At 40.1% G+C, this 15,173-nt stretch overlaps 1 pseudogene; it reads left to right on the top strand.

Moving 5' to 3' along the window:
- The first annotated feature begins 2,194 nt into the window (after positions 1 to 2,194).
- Positions 2,195 to 2,301, top strand: LOC131822441 (U4 spliceosomal RNA; annotated as a pseudogene).
- Positions 2,302 to 15,173: the final 12,872 nt, after the last annotated feature.

Genomic DNA, 15,173 nt, shown 5'->3' with positions numbered 1-15,173 from the left:
ACTCAGGCAAATTAGCATTTAGTGTGAGAATTTTTTTTTATCTGGCTAGGGATTAGGTTGGTTTTACTGTTTACTGTAGCTGTGTCAGAGGTGAAATTGCCACTGGTGCCCTTGTTTTTGCCACCCCTGTTGTCTTTGGATTTCCCTAGAAAATTCTTTTTAAATAAGGTCTGAGATATATAGTTCTTTCCGTTGTCATCTTGTTATTATACAGGAATCTTATTAATGTGGTGTCATGGTGTTGGAGGAGGATTCTCTATTCCTGTGGTTAGTTCTCGGTCTTTTAGTGAACCTGTATTCCTGAGCTGTGACCTTTAACAAGTGCTTTCCATTCTACCACATCTCCCAACTTAGGTGAGATAGGAAAACTAGAAGGGGCTGGAGATGGGTATTTCCATTCCTCCAGATTGGCTAAGCTCTGGTCAAATAGATTATCTTTAGTGTAGGGGTTTTTTTGTTTGTTTGTTTGTTTGTTTTTTTAAGGAGAACAGAATATTCTGGGCATATTTCAAAATGGTTCCCCTCCACCACCATCACAATTTTGAGGTACTTTTTCTCTTCTTCAAACTGAGAACTTAGTAGGGCTCATGTAGGTAAAACTCATGAAAGTGTTGGGCCTCCCTAAGATTGGGCCCTCCCTCTGGATTTTTTTTTTTTAACTCTTATGCTTCTCCACACAGACTTTCCAGCAGTTGGTCTATTACAGACCAAATTTCCTATTCTAATACTAGCCTCAGGGGTGGGCTTCTATTCTCAAAAGCCATGATTCTCTTGTATTCACCTGTCTCTCTACTTTGGGAGGCAGTCATTTGCCCTGTGACTTCAATTCTCTGATGAACCTAAGAATTGTTGTTGATTTTCAGTTTCTTCAGCATTTTTGTGTGTGTATGAAGATAAGACTGATGACCTTCTGAGCTCTTTATATTTTGGACCTGATGTTTTTCAAAATAAGTTTGTTCATGTTTTTTCCTTGTGTTCATTTTTTTACTGTAGAGAAGATTAGGATGGCATCTAAGATTCTTTCCAATACTAAGATTTTTTATGTGATAAAAGATTTCAATCAGTAGTTAGTCCTACAGGGTTACACTTTTGCTAAATGCATTCCTGTATCTCAACTGGTTAGATCTACTACACTTTTATTTTCCAAGCTGTGTTGTAATGAAGCTTATATCTCATTTATAGTGAGTTTATTCTTAATGCTTTCCTGCAACCTCTTACAGGTCTGATTTCTTCTTTTCTTTTTGTGGTTGCAAAATACACATACCATGAAATTTACCCATTTTAACTGTTTTAAAATGTGCAACTCAATGATATTAAGTATATTCATGACGTTGTGCAACCATCACCTCTATCTTTGTCATCACTCCGAATGGAAAATCTGTACCCATCAGGCAGTTATCCCCCCACCATTTCCCCCTCCCCTCAGACCTTCGTAACCCCTAATCTGCTTTCTATCTCTGGATTGACCTATTCTAGATAATTCATATAAATGGAATCATACAATATGTGATCTTTTGTCTCTGACTTCTTTCACTTAGATGTTTTCTCTTTTTCCCTCCAGCTTTATAGAGGTGTGATTGGCAAACGTATATTCTTAATGTGTACAATGTGATGTTTTGATATATGTATACATGATATTATATACATTGTGAAATGATTACCTTGATGTTTTTAAGGCTCATCCACACTGTGTGGCATGTATTGGTACTTCATTACTTTTTATGACTGAATGATGCTCCTTCGTATAGTTACTCCACAATTTGTTTACCCATTCACTCATTGATGGGCATTTGGGTTGTTTCCACCCTTTGGCTATTGTAAATAGTACTGCTATAAACATATATGTTTAAGGATTTGTTTGAACAAATGTTTGTAATTCTTTTAGTAGGTATCTAGGAATGGAATTGCTTAGTCATGTAGTAATTCTGTTTAATTTGTTGAGGAATTGCCAAACTATCTTCCACTGTTCCCCACAGAAGCTGTACCATTTTGCATTTCTACCAGCAATATGTGAGGATTTGAATTTCTCCATTATCCTCACTAACACTTGTCATTATCTGTTTTAGTCATAAACATACTTGTGGTTGTGATTGGCATTTCCCTAATGATTGGTGATGGTTAACATCTTTTCACGTGGTTGTTGGCCATTTGGATATCTTCTTTGGAGAAATGTCTTTTGAAATCTTTTCCCTTTAGCTTTGCGCAGTGGCAGTATCGTAGCCAATGAGGTTTATCCGAGGTGCAATTATTGCTAATTGAAATCTTTGCCCTTTTATTTATTTTTTTAAGATTTTATTTATTTGACAGAGAGAGATCACAAGGAGGCAGAGAGGCAAGCAGAGAGAGAGAGAGAGAGAGAGAGAGAGAGGAGGAAGCAGGCTCCCTGCCTAGCAGAGAGCCCAATGGGGGACTCGATCCCAGGACCCTGAGATCATGACCTGAGCTGAAGGCAGAGGCTTAACCCACTGAGCCACCCAGGCAGTCCAAGTTTTTATTTATTTATTTGACAGAGAGAGAGATCACAAGTAGGCGGAGAGGCAGGCAGAGAGAGAGAAGAGGACGAAACAGGCTCACTGCGTAGCAGAGAGCCTGATGTGGGACTTGAGCCCAGGACCCTGGGATCATGACCTGAGCCAAAGACAGAGGCTTAACCACTGAGCCACCCAGGTGCCCCGAAATCTTTGCCCTTTTAAAAATTGGTTTATATTTTATTATGAAGTTGTAGGAGTTCTTTATATATCGTATATATGCCCACAACCGTATATCAGATATATGATTTGCAAATTTTTTCTTCTACTCAGAGGGTTGTGTTTTCAATATCTTTTTTTTAAAGATTTTTTAAAAATTTATTTATCAGAGAGAGAGAGAGGGAGAGCGAGCGAGCACAGGCAGACAGAATGGCAGGCAGAGGCAGAGGGAGAAGCAGGCTCCCTGCCGAGCAAGGAGCCTGATGCAGGACTCGATCCCAGGACGCTGGGATCATGACCTGAGCCGAAGGCAGCTTCTTAACCAACTGAGCCACCCAGGCATCTCGTGTTTCCAATATCTTGATGTCTTTTTTAAAATAACAACTTTATTGATACATAAATCACATACTATACAACTTACCCATTTAAGGTATACAATTGATTTTTTTTAAAGATTTTATTTATTTATTTGAAAAAGAGAGTGAGCAAGAGAGAGAGAGCTCATGAGAAGGGGCAGCGGGAGAGGGAGAAGCACACTCCCCCACTGAGCAGGGAGCCAGACACAGGGCTTGATTCCAAGCCCTTGGAATCATGACCTGACTTGAAGGCAATGCTTAACTGACTGAACCACCCAGGCACCCTGTACAATTGATTGGTTTCTAGTATATTCACAGTTCCACAACTATCACCACAACTACTTTTTGAATATTTTTATTATTCCAAAAGTAACACCCATACCCATTTGCAATGACTCCTCACTGTTCTTTTCTTCTGAAGATTTTACTTGATGTGTTTGTTGTTGACCTTGAGAGCTGCTGAGTTATGTAGTCAGCCTTGAGAGCTTACGGTAAAGTTTCCTGCTCTGTAATATAGAGAATATAGCTTTCCTGATATAAATGGCTTTAGAGTGTTTAGAAATTATCCCCCTGAAATATTACTTTATAAAAACAATAACCACCTTGAAATTATATTTCTTAAGAGATCCATACCCTCATGAATGCCATCAGAGACCAAATACCTACACCCTAGAGTCATTTGCAGAGAGCCCATTCATTTCAAGTGGATTGTTTTATAGAAGGATTATACTAATTGATTTCTCGTGCTTCTTCCAACCCTGAAATCCCTTCGAGAAAGTAGCAAAAGGAAATGAGGTAGGAAACTCCTTATTTCTAAATTTAGTATTCACTGTTCCTAAGTTGGAGTTACCTACATCTCAGCGTAAAGGGAGATCAGAAATGAGTCAGTAGGCTGCTTTAGACTGAGCCTTAAAGATGCCATTAACCTTGTGGCATTTCTAAGACCAGGGTCTGATCTCTTATTTTGTAGGCCCAGAAACCTAGTTTTGTCAGTTCATCCAAAGATGATCAGGTTAAGAACTAACTTGAATTCTGTGGCCAACAGATCAGAGATACCACTGTATTGGGCACCTGGGTGGCTCAGTGGGTTAAAAACCTCTGCCTTCAGCTTGGGTCATGATCTCAGGGTTCTGGCATCGAGGCCTGCATTGGGCTCTCTGCTCGGCAGGGAGCCTGCTTCCATCTCTCTCTCTCTCTCTCTCTCTACCTGCCTCTCTGCCTACTTGTGATCTCTGTCTGTCAAACAAACTTTTAAAAAAAGAAATACCGGGGCGCCTGGGTGGCTCAGTGGGTTAAGCCGCTGCCTTCGCTCGGGTCATGATCTCAGGGTCCTGGGATCGAGTCCCGCGTCGGGCTCCCTGCTCAGCAGGGAGCCTGCTTCCTCCTCTCTCTCTGCCTGCCTCTCTGCCTACTTGTGATCTCTCTCTGTCAAATAAATAAATAAATAATCTTTAAAAAAATAAAAAAAAAAAGAAATACCACTGTATTAATTTTTTTTCTTAAATGTATATAGCATTTTTTAAAAGATTACTTATTTTTAGAGGAGAGCCTGAGCAAGCATGGGAGGTGGGACATAAGGAGTCTTAAGCCGACACCTCACAGAGCAGAGTCTAATGCGGGGTTTGATCTCATGACACTGAGATCATGACCTGAGCCAAAACTGAGAGTTGGATGCTTTTTTTAAAAAAATTTTCTATTTTTTAAGATTGTTTATTTGAGAAATAAATTGTTTATTTGAGAAAAAAATCTTTTTTTAAAGATTTTTTTAAATTTTTTTAAGATTGTTTATTTGAGAGAGAGAGCACCAGCGAGGCGAGGGGTACCTGAGTGTCAGTTAAACATCCAACTCTTGACCCACCCAGGTGTCCCTACACTACATTTTCTTTATCCATTCATTCATTCACTGATACTTGACTTGCTTCCACCTTCTGGCTATGGTGGATAATGCTGCTTTGAAGATGAGTGTACAAATATCTGTTCAAGTCCCTGCTTTCAGTTTGTTTGGGTACCTACCCAGGAGTAGAATTGCTATTTTGTATTTTTAATCGTATTTTACATTTTGTTTTTCAACTCACTTTTTTCTTTAAATGTGTTACTTTTAATTAGAAAAAATTTACTTAAAAAGGGAAGATTAAAATGCTATATACATTTAGAGCATGTGACTCTTGATCTTGGGGTCCTGAGTTTGAACCCCATGTTAGGGGGGTAGAGATTACTTTTAAAGAATGTTAGGTATGGGATGCCTGGAAGGCTCAGACCATTAAGCCTCTGCCTTCGGCTCAGGTCATGATCCCAGGGTCCTGGGATGGAGTCCTGCATCGGGCTCTCTGATCAGCAGGGACCCTGCTTCCTTCTCTCTCTCTGCCTGCCTCTCTGCCTACTTGTGATCTCTGTCTGTCAAATAAATAAATAAATAAATAAATAAAACCTTTAAAAAATAAAAAAAAGTCATTGTTCACTGATGACTAATGACTTCAGTTTTGAACATGTCGAGTTGGAGGTGCTGGCAAGGCACATGGATTCTTGCAGGCAGCTATAAACTTGGTTCTGAAACTCAGAGAGATTGAGGGCAGAAATAAATAGTCGTTCATATAAGTGAGACTGTGACTACGTCAATGGGTAAGTTTGCTAAAAGAAAGAAAGACAGAATAAGAAGAAATTCAGAATCATCAATCTATGTACTAAGAATGAAGCTCCACCCTAGGCCCACATTCTTAAAATGCGGCCCCTCTCCATTATCTGGTATGCTTATTTAAAATACACAATCCCAGGGTGCCTGGATGGCTCAGTAGTTAAATATCTGCCTTTGGCTCAGGTCATGATCCCAGGACAGTGGGATAGAGCCCCACATCAGGCTACCAGCTCAGTGGGAAGCGTGCTTCTCCCTCTCCTTCTCCCACTGCTTGTGTTCCCTCTCTCTCACTGTTTCTCTCTGTCAAATAAACTAGTAAAATCTTTAAAAAATAAATAAAGCTCCCCATGATTTTATGCACATTAATGTTTGAGAGAGCCTGCTTTAGAGAGTGAGTATAGACAGAATACTTTGAGGACTCCATTTTCCTTATTTTCTATGATAAGCATGTATCATTTTTATTTTTTTTTTAAAGATTTTATGTTTAAGCAATCTCTACACCCAACATGGGGCTCAAACTTACAACCTTGAGATCAAGAGTCTCCTGCTCAGGATGCCTGGAGGGCTTAGTTAAGTGTCTGCCTTTGCCTCAGGTCCTTATTCCAGGGTCTGGGATGGAGTCCTGTATTGGGCTCCCTACTAAGTGGGGAGCCTGATTCTCCCTCTGCCTGTTACTCCCCCTGCTTGTGCCCCATCTCTCACTCTGTCTCATTCTGATAAATAAATAAATAAATAAAGTCTTTAAAAAAAAAAAAAAGGAAAGAAGAAGAGTCTCATACTCTACTGACTAAGCCAGCCAGGCACCCCTAAAACATGTATCATTTTTTAAAAAGATTTATTTATTTATTTGACAGACAGAAATCACAAGGAGGCAGAGAGTCAGGCAGAGAGAGAGAGAGAGAGGGAAGTAGGCTCCCTGCCGAGCAGAGAGCCCAATGCAGGCCTCGATGCCAGAACCCTGAGATCATGACCCAAGCTGAAGGCAGAGGCTTTAACCCACTGAGCCACCCAGGCGCCCCAAACATGTATCATTTTAAGTGGAAAACATCTTTTAAAATTTTGGATACTGATGTTTGGTGAACTCTCAGGATCATAGTTCTTATTCCACCATATACCTCACATTTGCCTTTTTTGTAGTTAGGCATATTTCCCTTCTCCCTTCCCCCATGTCTGCCTAATCTTGTCTTGCCTTCAGAATCAAGTGGCTAAAGGAAGAAAAGCTTAGTGAAGAGACTTAAGAGTTTTGTTTTGTTTTATTTTTTGTATTGTTTTATTTGTTTTTTTTTTAAATCTACTACTACTTGGTTGGTACCATTTCCCATCCCTCAAACGATAACTTAAAAAGCAATCGCTAACTTTCAATGTAAACCCTTTTATATTGAGTTTCTTGGAAGGTCGGGGCCATACTCCCTACTCATGGGGCTATAGCCATGGGTTTCTCAAGACAAGGAGCCCCTAGAGAGCTGGAAACATTCAACCTGTAGGCAGTTATTCCTTTGTCAAGGTGCTCTAACCAAAGATCACAAATAAACCAAAAAAGTTGTATTTAGTGTGAAGAGAAAAATTGGCATATAAGAGGGCTAGCTCCAAGTCTGGCACTTTGAGGAACTGCAGCCTCTTCCCAATTATGTCTGCTTGTCCAGTCAGTGTTCCTACAGAAGTGGGGCTATCATCAGGGCCAAAGAGTGTAAATGTTTTCTGTGTAAGATTTTTATGGTAAAAGGGAGCCTGGGTGACTCAGTTGGTTAAGCGTCGGCCTTCAGCTCAGGTCATGATCTCAGGGTCCTGGAATCGAGTCCCACATCAGGCTCCCCACTCAGTGGGATGTCTGCTTGTCCCTCTCCTTCTGTCTCTGCCCCTCCCCCCTGCTTGTGTGCACTCTCTCACTCTTTCTCTCAATTAAATAAGTAAAATCTGTTTAAAAAAAGATTTGTATGGTGATGGTCAATCTAGCTCTCTCCTCTCACCTGCATCTTTGTTCCTTACCACCACTAACAATCTTTTACAACTACTGTGCCTTATCTGGAAGTGAAATACCAATCTAGAGAGTTCCAAACTTCATCATAGAATTGAAACTACAGCAGAGCAATGTCCACTCTGTTTTCTCAAGTCCAGGGCACTACTTGCTGATCCCAGAGGTAGGCAGAGGCCATAATTCTTGGGTTTATTCCCCAACAGATAGTCAGAAACCAGATAGGGAAGGTGGGCAAGAAGGCTGGATCCACAGAGACTGAAGTGTGGGTGGGCAGAACAATTAACTTAGTGCCAGCTGAAGGCAGCTGGGCCTCACCTTAAACCCTTCTAATCTGTTCTGTTCCTAGCCCTGAAACCTTCATGACTCTGGCCTTTGCATTCTTTTCCAGGTGACCCAAGTGATGTCTAAAAGGAGAGAGGAAGGCTGTAGTAACATGCAAAGCAGATCTGCCTTTAGGGAATGCTTGCTCTCCTTGACTCTAGATTCCAGACTTCAATCTTTTCCATTCAACTTACATTTTATGAGTACCTATGTATGCCAGGTATTTTGTGAGAATTTAAGATAAGAAGTTGAGTAAGATTTGGGCCCTGTCCAGGAAGGGGTCATAATTTTGTGGGGAACACAGAAATATGAACAAATAATTACCACATTAGAAAGTACAAGTACTAGAATAGAGCTGTTAGAGGGGTGCTATGAGAAAATAATCCTCAAGCCAGAGTCTGATTTTTAGGTCAGATCCGATCTAACTCTGGCCGGGTTCCTGACCCAGTCTGGAGAAGAATGTGCCAAGTCCAAAAGCTCTTAAAACAAAGGCTGTAGATCTGGGATGGGGGGGGGGGAGGCTTGCCCACCACCTCCAGAGGTGGTGAAGGGGGGGTGAGCTCAAGGGGCTCAGCAGATGCCTTCCCCTGCTTGCCACAACGTTGCTTCTGGGGGCCCTCTGGAATCTCCTTCAGTTCCCTCTTCTGGCACTATTGCAGTTGGAAAATCAAATTCAGGCACATTAACAATTTTGGAAGTTTGAGCAAAAACCCATTCGAATTGGGCAGCAACAAACTGGAGGTTTTGGGGGCCTGTGGCTTAAAGCCTAGTTGGCTGTTTGTAATTGATTGTCCTTAATGTTTGGATTTGGTAACCTTGAGGCCTTTATAGGCTTAGATTTTGGTTTGCTTATATAGGCCACCATTGGCCTTAGAGCTGCATCAGTCTAATGGCCTCCTTAATTCATTTAGCAACATACATATTTAAAGATTTATAAATATATCTGTATTATGCTAAACATGAGTACGTACTGTGGCCTCCAATTCTTATCCTTTACCATATGGATCATTTTAGCCTCTTGCTTTTGCTTCTCTGTACCCTCCCAACTCCTAACAGTGAGAAACCTGGCTCCCACAATCCATCATCTGGTTACTTAATTGCTCAATCCCAGTATATATGCATAATGGTTTCAGAATTGCTAGCATGTAGCTTCACAGGCAACAACTGTTTTTTGTTTTTTGTTTTTATGATTTTATTAAAGAGAGAGAGAGAGAGTGCGAGAGAGCACAAGCAGGGGGATCTGAAGAGGCAGAGGGAGAAGCAGGCTCCCCACCAAGCAGGCAGCCCGATGGGGAGCTCAATCCCAGGACCCTGGGATCATAACCTGAGCTGAAAGCAGAGGCTTAACCCACTGAGCCACCCAGGTGACCTGGGAAACAACTGTATTGACTAGAATGGAATGCTTTATATGTAGCTGCTTTTGCCTATAATTTTCCAGACAACCTTCATTTATAAAAGTTACTTAGATTTGTACCTCTGCCCTTACCTAATTCTGTAAGGTTATTTCATGGCATTTGTAATATAGTTAGATTCTTTTTTCACATTCTACATTCTGACCTTGTATCCCTTGATCCTCTAAATGACTTTTTATTTTAATTGCATGAAACTTAATAAGTTTCACTCGTTGTGCTCTAAAGTTCTGGAAGTTTTGAAAACTGTGTAAAGTAGCCACCATTACAGTATCATGGAAAATAGTTTCACTGGACTAAAATATTCCTGGCTTCACCTAGTCAATCCTCTTCCCCAAATTCCTATAAACCATCAATATTTTTACTGTCAGTTTTGCCTCTTCTAGAATGTCACATAAGTGGAATTTGACAGTATGCAGTCTTTTCAGACTGGCTTCTCACACATAGATATATATGTTTAAGATTCATGCATACTTTTGCATGGTTTGAAAGCTCATTTCCTCTTATCACCCAATAGCATTCCATTGTTTGGATATACCACAGTTTTTTTTATCCATTCACTTAACTGAAAAAGATCTTGGGGCACCTGGCAGGCTCAGTTGGGAGACTATGTGGCTCTTGATCTCGGAGTCGTGGGTTCGAGCCCCACATTGGGTATAGGGATTACTAAAAACTAAATAAATAAACTTTTAAAAAATCTTGGTTGCTTCTAGGTTTCAGTGATTATGAATAAAGCTGCTATAAACATTCACATGCAAAAAAAATTCCTCAGAGAAGAAATATTTGAGCTGAATATTTAAGGAAAAGGAGGAGTTTACTATGTAGAACAAAAGAGAACTGCATGAGGAAGGTCAGAGAGGAAATAAAGAACATAGCATGTTTGGGGGGCCATCAGAAAGTTCTTTCTCCTTTTTTTTTTAAGCAATCTCTACACCCAACATGGGGTCAAACTCATGACCCCGAGATCAAGAGTTGCATGCTCTACCAACTGAGCCAGCCAGGTGCCCCAGAAAGTTCTTTCTAATTGGAATGGTACATTTATGATTACAGATTAGGAAAGGCTGAATGGGACCAGAGCATAAAAACTCATGGAGTTGGGCTTTATTCTTATAGGACCAATGTTTCCAACTTCACTGAATCATAGTCTACCTTCACCATTTTTCATTTCTTAAATTTAGACATTAATATCTTAGAAACATTGAGTTTATAAAAATTAGAGCAAAAGTATACCCATTAAAATAAAAATATATTTATGTGTGCCAACAGTGGTACACTGTAACTGTTTAGAAAGATAATTCTGAGTATCCTCTGTAAGAGAGATTGAGGAGAGGAGTAAAACAGGGGATTATTTTAAAAGCTATTCAAGTACTGAGAGATGATATTGTCCTGAACTAAAAAAAGCCTTATTGGCAGAGGTGGTAAAGAGGGGAAGGGATTTAGAAAGAGATTTAGGAACTGGAGTAGATAGGATTTATGGTTAATTAGAGGAAGATAGGGATATTTATGAACTAAAATCTGGATCTGGTGACTAATTAAGTGGAAGGGTGGAAGATTACAGAAAGGATAGATCTAGAATTACTTTTAGGCCTCTTGTCTTAGGAGTGAATGATGACACCAATTCACTAAAGTAGAGAACAATAGCAAAAGCAAGTTTGAGGGAAAACATTTCCCTCAAAAGGTTTTTTAATTGCAGTTTTCTTTTAAATTACAAATATAGGGGCCTCTGGGTGGCTCAGTGGTTTAAGCCTCTGCCTTCGGCTCAGGTCATGATCTCGGGGTCCTGGGATCGAGCCCCACATCAAGCTCCCTGCTCAGTGGGGAGCCTGCTTTCCCTTCTCTCTCTGCCTGCCTCTCTGCCTATTTGTGATCTCTGTTGAATAAATAAATAAAATCTTTTAAAATAAATAAATAAATTACAATTATAGTATGTTCTCACTGTAACAAGTGAAATAATCTATAAATACAAGAAGGTGGGGCTCCTGGGTGGCTCAGTGTGTTAAGCATCTGCCTTTAGCTCAGCTCGTGATCCCAGGGTCCTGGGATCAAGCCCTGCATCCCTTCCTGCTCAGCGGGGAGTTTGCTTGTCCCTCTCCCTCAGTCCCTCCCCACTCTACTCATGCTCTCTTGCTCTCTCTCTCTCGCTCTCTCTCAAATAAATAAAGAAAATCTTTTTGAAAATACAAGAAGGTAAATAAAGTTAATAATCTCTTCCTTTTTATATCTCCCTCTCTCCCCCCACCTTATAACACTGTTTCTTGTTCTCTTTCTCTTTTTGTGTTTTTTGTGGTTACTTGAACATTTTTTAGAGTTCAATCTTGATTTTTTAATATTATTTTTGAACACACTGCTTTGTGTAGTTTTCTTAGTTGTTGATCTAGGTATTACAAAGTAAATATGTAATTTATTATAACTACTGGTATTGGTGCTTTACCACTTCAAGTGAAATATAGAGGCCTTATTTCCATTCATATTCCTTTACTTTGCCCACTTTTAAAATATATACTTAAGTATTTCTTCTATATATATTGAGCCACCACATCAAATGGTGTTATAATTTTTGCTGATGATTTAAGGAACTCATGAAAAGGGTGGTGTACCCCTATTTTTGCGCATTCTGAGCATTGTTCTTTCCTTTCTAAATTTCCAGGCCTCCTTCTTTTATCACTTTCCTGCTCAGAGAACTTCCTTTAGCCATTCTTTAAGGGCAGATTTGCTAGCAACAAATTCTCTCAATTTTCCTTTATTGGAAGGATAGTTTTACTCAACATACAAGTTGTTGACAAGTTCTTTTTCTTTTTTCTTACCCTTTATTTTTTAGAAGAGTTTTAGGTTTACAGAAACAATGAGAAGATAGTACAGAGAGTTCCCATATCCCCACACCCAGCTTCCCCTATTGTTAACATCTCACATGAGTAGAGTATGGTTGTTATGGTTAGTAAAACAATATTGATACTTTATTCAAGTCCATACCTTATTAAGATTCCTTAGTTTTTACCTACTGCCTTTTATCTGTTCCAGGACTATCTAGGAGGCCACATCATATTTAGTTATCGCATGTCCTTAGGCTCCTCTTGGCTATGACAGTTTCTCAGACTTTTCTTACTTTTGATGACCTTGATAGTTCTGTGGAGAACTGGTCTGCTATTTTGCAGGCTATCTCTCTGTCGGAATTTGATGTATGATTAAACTGGGATTATAGGTTTTGAGGAAGAAGACCACAGAGGTAAAATACCATTTTCACCACAACATATCAAGGGTACATACTGTCACAATGACTTAACACTTTTTTTTTAAAGTAAGCTCTACACCCAACAAGGGGCGTGAACTCACAATCCCGAGATCAAGAGTCACATGCTGTACCAACTCAGCCAGCCAGGCGCCCCGTGACTTACCACTTTTGATGCTCACCTTGAACACTTGTCTGAGGTGATATTTGTCAGGTTGCTTCACAGTAAAGTTACTCTTTTATTCCCCTTTCCATATTGTACTCTTAAATGTTACTGTGTACACCTAAGCTTAAGGAATAGAGAGTTGCGCTCCATCTCCTTGAGAACAAAGTAGCTACACATGTTATTTAGAATTTTGCATGGGAGATTTATCTCTTTACCCTGATGCATGTATGTTTGTTTACATGTACTTATCTATCCATCTAATCAGCCAATCAATTATTTATATCAGCCTAGATTCATGAATATTTATTTATTTGTTAAGATTTTATTTATTTGGGGCGCCTGGGTGGCTCAATGGGTTAAGGCCTCTGCCTTCGGCTGGGGTCATGATCCTGGAGTCCTGGGATTGAGCTGTGCGTCAGGCTCTCTGCTCGGCAGGGAGCCTGCTTCCTCCTCTCTCTCTCTGCCTGCTTCTCTGCCTACTTGTGATCTCTGTCAAATGAATAAATATAATCTTAAAAAAAAGATTTTATTTATTTGACAGAGAGAGACATAGCCAGAGAGGGAACACAAGCAGGGGGCGGGTGGGAGAGGGAGAGGCAGGCTTCCCACCAAGCATGGAGCCCGATGTGGGACTCGAACCCAGGACCCTGGGATCATGTCCTGAACCAAATGCAGACGCCCAACGACTAAGCCACCCAGGCACCCCATCATGAATATTTATTTTATACTGTGGTTTGTAACCCAATACCACATTACTGTGTTGCTCAAATTGTTCTAGCTTTGGCAACTGGGAGTTCTTTTATTTGGCTCCTCATCCCCCTTTTTTTTTTTTTAAGTTTTATTTATTTATTTTATATATATAGAGAGAGATCACAAGTAGGCAGAGAGGTAAGCAGAGAGAGAGGGGGAAGCAGGCTCCACGCTTAGCAGAGATCCCAATGTAGGGCTCAATCCCAGGACCCTGAGATCATGACCTGAGCTGAAGGCAGAGGCTTAACCCACTGAGCCACCCAGGCGCCCCTCCTCGTCCCTTTGACATGCTCCTTCCATTTTGTTTTTTTCTTTTTCTTTTGAGCAGTTCCTTACTTTCTGGCACTACAAGATGTTCCAGGCTCAAATTGCAGATTTCCTGCCCCAATATAACACTTTTCTGCACTTGAAAATTTTTGTGCAACTTCCTTCTGGTCTGTATGGTTTCAGATGGGAAATCTGCTGTCATTCAAATTGATGTCTTCCTATAAGTAATGCATCTTTTCTCTTTGGCTTACTTCAGGATTTATTTTCTTTGTCTTTTATTTTATTTTCAGAAGTTTAATTATGAGGAGCACCTGGGTGACTCATTCAGTTAAGCGTCTTCTTCAGCTTGGGTCATGATCTCAAGGTCTTGGGATCAAGCCCCCATATCAGGCTCCCTGCTCAGCGGGAGGCCTGCTTCTCCCTCTCCCACTCCCCCTGCTTGTGCTCCCTCTCTCACTGTCTCTCTATCAAATAAATACATAAATAATCTTTTTAAAAAACCATATATACATATGTGTATATACATATATGAAGAGTATTTGTTGCAACATTATTGTTAGTGGCAAAAATGTTGGGACTAGTCTGTAGGGTCAAAGAGAATACATTATGAATTTGGGGGAGCTCCTCAGTACTGTGAGTGGAGCTAATCACATTCCTCATTTTATATGACATTACCGTTATTGGCCCATGCAAGCTTCCTCCCTTGTTTGTTTGTATTTTCTTTTTTAGCCCTGAACCCTCTATTCCCCACAAGAAACCATTCCTTAATGTGTGTTCTTTTGTTTGTAGTCTTATAAAATGAAATTTGGTTTTATGTGTATGTTATTTTCATTTACATAAATGATATTTTGTCAGGCATCCCAATTTTGTTTTTGCTGTTCAGCTTTCTGTCATAAAAGCCACTCCTGTTGCCATATGTATACATCTAAGGCATTACTTCTAACCACTGCATAGTACTCCAAGGTATCTAACTACCGCATTTCCCCTATCCACTTCTCCAGTGACGGGCAAGCAGACTAGCACCAACTTCCCATTAACACAAACAACAATGTGATGAGCATCCTTGCATGTGTGCTCTACAGACCTGTGTGGCAATTTCTTTGACATATAATATAAAATATATAAATATAAAATACATACTTTGTATTTTAAAATTTTTATTATTTATTTTCTATTTGATTTGATTTTTTAAAAGGTTTTATTTATTTATTTGGCACCGAGAGGGAACACAGCAGGGGGAGTGGGAGAGGGAGAAGCAGGCTTCCTGCAGAGCAGGGAGCCCAATACACGGGCTCGATCCCAGGACGCTGAGATCCTGACCTGAGGCAAAGGCATCTTTGCCCAGGCACCCCATTGATTTGATTTTGTAAGTAAGCTCTATTTA

The sequence above is a fragment of the Mustela lutreola genome, chromosome X (assembly GCF_030435805.1).
Source record: "Mustela lutreola isolate mMusLut2 chromosome X, mMusLut2.pri, whole genome shotgun sequence".
Classification (NCBI taxonomy): Eukaryota; Metazoa; Chordata; class Mammalia; order Carnivora; family Mustelidae; genus Mustela; species Mustela lutreola.
This window is presented reverse-complemented; position numbering and strand designations above follow the sequence as displayed.